Source organism: Eschrichtius robustus, chromosome 16, assembly GCF_028021215.1.
Source record: "Eschrichtius robustus isolate mEscRob2 chromosome 16, mEscRob2.pri, whole genome shotgun sequence".
Taxonomy (NCBI): Eukaryota; Metazoa; Chordata; class Mammalia; order Artiodactyla; family Eschrichtiidae; genus Eschrichtius; species Eschrichtius robustus.
Window position 1 is genome coordinate 70755548 of NC_090839.1, and position 5061 is coordinate 70760608.

Genomic DNA, 5061 nt, shown 5'->3' on the forward strand with positions numbered 1-5061 from the left:
AGCTTCCACGATGCAATTCAGCCTGAAACCCACCAACACAGCACAGGTCAAAGGACACTCCTGAGCAAGGACAAGCCATCGGGAAGTCAGGAGTCGTCAACATGATGCCTACTTTTTCGTGTAATCAGGTTGGTATCAGAGCGCTGGCCATAGATGGCTTACTTTGCTACAAGGCCTAATTACCACCTCAAGATTCCTTTACTGAGCTTCCTTATTCTGATGTATGGTATTTAAATAGTTTCATTTGCACACATCTTAAAGAAGAGGATTTGGCATTTCCCCCCTCCCATTTTCTCCTTTCTACATATCACAACTTCAAAGAATTAGAGTTTGAGCCACTTCCACTAAATTAATATGTTAAGTTCTTATTTGTAATCATTCACTAATCATTCACCTAGAAAAACAGATACAAGAACTAGTAAAACTAGATTTTAATTGAAAGACACTAACTCAATAAAACACCCTGGTCCATTGTGCAGAGAGCTTCAGAACACTGTTCCAACATTTAGGGAGAATTGATCCTGGTTCACTGGTATCAACATCTGTAAATAGACACAAAGAGGTAACTGTAAGTTATCAAGAGCTGGGGAAATAGGAGTCACCACATAATTACCATTGTTTCAATCTCAGTTATCACATCTTCATCTTAAAACAACTGGCGGCCAGTGTACAATTAACTGTCCTTACTGCAAAGATATCAAAACAGTAGCAAAATCAGACTAATTTTAAGTCATCTAATGCAATGCATGACACTCACAACTCCAAAAGTAAGTGGCATCAACTCTTCTTTCAGAAGAGTTTGTCCAAAAGCCCTGGGAGTTTAAGAAACAAATCCACTAGCACCCTAGATTAAAAGGCCAGTTCAGGGGACTTCCCTGGTGGCACAGTGGTTAAGATGCTGCGCTCCCAATGCAGGGGGCCCGGGTTCAATTCCCTGATCAGGGAACTAGATCTCTCATGCGTGCGACAACTAAGAGCTCACATGCTGCAACGAAGGAGCCCGCGTGCCACAACAAAGGAGCCCACCTGGTGCAACCAAATAAATAGATGAATATTTTTTAAATTAAATAAATAAATAAAAGGTCAGTTCAGCTCTGAGAATCTAAATTCATTTAGATTTGCGGATTCTTTCCCCAAACACAATTAGTGGCCAACGTAGGAGTCGATGGCTTCTCCCTGTATTCAAGTCCCCTCCTGCCCATCCGCCCCCTTTCACAAATTAGAAAAGAGCCACCAGTCTCCAAACTGGCTGATGAAATTTCAGCCTACAGGATACTTTCATACTCGAGTTATAATAACTATTAAAATGAAGATGAACAGTGGATAGCTTAATAACAGCATTTAAAATCCAGCATTAGGATACAGAGGCCAAAATTCTTCAACCTAGGCCAAAACCATATATATGTTATATATATATTTTTTCAATTCTCAGTTTCTTAGAGTTACTCTGCATTATAAAGGGTGGAGTCTATTGTTTGCCTGGTCCTAGCTGTTCACCTGCTTGCTAACTAAAAGACTTCCTATTTGCATTCAAGTTGGGATTCAGTAAGTCAGTACAGGCTCAACTCCATCCCCTTCATTACCCCAGGACTGCCCAGGAAACTACTCAAGTTATTTTTGATAATCCATCTACCCATGCTAGTAAATTACTAGAACCTAAAATAGGTGACAAGTCCAAAATTTCTGATTCATTTTTCCCAAACACTACAAGGTTTTACTTAGCATTTCTGATACTAACTTTACTACAAATAGCCTCAGCAATATTTAAGTCTCTCAACTGCCTGGCTCAAAGGGCCAATTCACTCAAAGAACACACTAGTCACTGTTGTAGTGTTCAAAAGAAGAAAACAGCATATTCTTTCTGTTGGCCCACTGTGTCATGGCTCAAGAGGGCCAAGTCAAAAAGGAGTCCCGATTGGGCCTCTCAAGTGGACAATCTGGTCAAGGTGAGGCTGAAAAGCAGCTGACTACTGGAGATGAATGGCCCCAACAGAAGGCAAAAGTAGGCTACATCACTTGGTTACATGCCAGCCCAAAGATGTCAACAGAGTGGGATTATGCCCACAATGGTCATTTATCTAATGTAATCCACTGAGTGTGGATTACATTGGATAAATGTAAACTTTTAGCACCAACCTACACCTCAGCTGAGTGTTGTTAGTCATCAGGTGGATCAGACAAGAGTGGAAATATTGCAACATAAAACCCACCTCCCTACAAAAAATAACTTCAAACTTAGATCCTAATGGTCATCTTTGTAGACCAACAGGGGCATATTATTATCACTTGCCCAACCTTCAGCCCTAAATTCACAGCTGGAAGCAAAGGAGGATTCATATACTAGAACACATTTGGGGTACTCATTATGCAATTTTTAAAAGTGTATAAGGCAAAATCCTGTAAGGAAAAAGGCAATCTCTCAGTTGAACATCCCACTGAATTCTTAACACATGGCTTGAGATTCATCTGCCAGAAAAGACCCAGATGACCATTGCCTCCTCCTCTCCCACTCTCAGCAGGGTGACTTTTTTTTCCTATAACAGTCCCAGAGTACCCTCAAAGTAGCGTGTGGTGAGACTCTAGGAAAGGCAACAGAATTAAAAAGGAACATGATTTTCTATTTCCTTCTCCTTCTTCCTCTTATTTTGCCTACCTATTCTGAGCCTGGCCTCCACCTCTCTGACCTAGACTCTTCTCACTCTCCTCTTTGCTCACTAGACTCTGCTATTACTGCCTCCTTTACTCCCCAACCTCCTCCACCTCCCCTTTCTCCCTACTCCCTGGAACTTGCCAAACTCACTCTAGCCCAGTTTCTGCACTAGCTAGTCCCTAAACCTGGAAGGCTCCTCCCATATCTTTGCATGGCTGGCTCCTTTTTATTTAAAGCTCAGCTTACGTGTCACCTCCTCAGAAAGGTCTAGACTGTATCCCAGTCAGACACTTTCTATCACAACACTCTTATTTTCTTCAGCACTTATCAAAGTCCGATTTGCTTATTTATCTGTCCCCACCCCACACTCCGAGGTAAGCTCCATGAGAGCGTGGACCTTACTGCTATGTTCACCTTTGTATGCCCACTGACCGAAATACTGGCTAGCAATTAGTAGCCGGTCAATAAATGTTTGTTAAATGAATGAATGAATTTTGGACTTTTTATTCAATGATTCCAAATCAGTTAAGGTGAGAACAGTAGTCATTTTTTTCTTTTGTTGCATTTCTGTGAAACATCTAAACATGCTGTTACTTGTACAATCAAAGCATTAAATATTCTGTTTTATCAGGCTTGAAAGCCCTGATGAGTAGGATGGAACCCGTTGTGATAATTCTTCTAGCAATATGCACATAAACTCAGTTACAGAGGAACAGGATTTACGGACACTTTCTATTCAAAGGATCCCTAAAATTTGGGCACCGTCTCTTAAAGTTCTTTAGAAAACACAGTGCCAGACTCAACAGAGGATTTCCAAAGAAAATATCAACACCAAACTAGGAATCATTACACTTCACTCTGAAATCCCTACAACAGGCTAAAGTACCACTACTTTTTTTTATTTCCTTAAACCAACAGAACATCAACAAAGAGACCTTCTTTTCCAATCATTCTTTGCTTTCTTCAAATAATTTTTTTTTTCTCAAATAATTTTTTCACAGCCGTTACTGGTTTGTATTCTTCCTTAAAACAAAACTAAGCAAATCACATTGTCTCATTTAAGACCACCTATACACAAAGAATAAGCTTAATAAATAAGATGGGAATCAGCACAAGCCAAATGTGTCACTGAAGACTTGTGTGCCAGACACGCAAATGGAGAAAAAGATAAAAGAGCTATTGTCCAGTTGGAGAAACAAAAAAGTAATATGGGGTTTTCTGTTCTCCAAAGTGCATCATGAAGTGTGGGTGGAGAGAAACACAGAAATCCAGAATTAGCCTAACAGCAAATCACTTTGGAAAGAGTTGACAACATTTAAATTCCTCACACACAAAGTATTTAGAGCAAGAGACCTTGATTCCTAGGCTATGATGCCATTTAGGAATCCTTGCAAGGGCTTTGGAATTCCAGTATTCATAGGAGAAAACGCTCATCTTAATCGGGAGCGACCAGGCATTGAGAGGTACTCCCAAAGACACACAGCTTGTAACTGAAGTATTACAAAGCTTGCAGTTAAGATCTGGGATGGAGGTGGAACACCAAATTCAAAAGAGGTAACCAAGATACCAAGTGCAATAAAGAAAAAACAAACAACAACAACAACAAAACCCACCACGATTACCACCTAGCCACGGAGAACTAAAGTGGAAAGGAGGGGTATGCAAGGGAGAGGATGGGGGGTGAGGGGGTAACGGAAAAACACAATACATTTGTCACCCTGTCCCACTTCCTATACAGGATACAGGCAAAGCTTCCAGCCCCATTACCTCAGGCACAGATGGTTATCGTTTATAGCAAAGGTGCATAGGAAGGCCTCCAGGTCTGAGCCCCTTAATTCCAGGGCTGTTAATGATTAAAGAGAAAGATGGGGGTGGGGAGGAAAATGAGGGCGGAGGGAGCTGGAGATTCACCCACCACCTCTCGCTTGGGCTCCTACCTCACGGCGCTTACAAGGGGCAGAGGACCAGAGTCTGCACTCCCTTCAGGGCAGCTCCGGCCCCCAGAACCCCAGGCCCTGGGTTGAGGGGTGCTGGCGGTAGGGAGGCAGGGACAGTAGGTAAGTTTTCTGAGCCCTGCGGCTGACACGCCACAGGCTCCCCTCACAGCCTCCTCTTCCAGCGGGACCAGTCCAGACAAGGCGCCGATTTCCACTCCTCCCCTTCCACCCCCCCTTTCTCGAAGGTACCCAACCCCCGCCCCTTCATCTCCCAATGCCTCCCCTTTTCCTCAAACCCCCCCCTCAAACTCACAGCTGCTCCAGAGGTTTCTCCAGTCAAACCCTTTCTGGAAACGACGGCGGCCCGGCGGGTCCAAAACACCTACCATCCCCGCTCGCGTTTCCAGGCTCCCTGCCGCCGCCGCCGCCGCCGCCGCCGCCGCTGCCGCCGCCCCCGCCGCCGCCGCCGCCGCC

At 43.6% G+C, this 5061-nt stretch overlaps 1 protein-coding gene across 7 annotated transcripts in view; it reads right to left on the reverse strand.

Annotated features, from left to right (window-relative positions):
* Positions 1–5036, reverse strand: part of DCUN1D3 (defective in cullin neddylation 1 domain containing 3) — a 34534-nt gene extending 29498 nt beyond the window's left edge. Inside the window, exons 1-2 of one of the 7 annotated variants that reach the window (XM_068566214.1) lie at positions 4901–5036; positions 451–542 (exon numbers count right to left, since the gene is read on the reverse strand). The gene's annotated coding sequence lies outside the window, so the exon portion shown is untranslated. Of the gene's footprint in view, positions 1–450; positions 543–4417; positions 4439–4587; positions 4777–4900 lie in introns of those variants that run through there. The other 6 variants (XM_068566216.1, XM_068566215.1, XM_068566213.1 and 3 more) reach the window with 6 other exon arrangements.
* Positions 5037–5061: the final 25 nt, after the last annotated feature.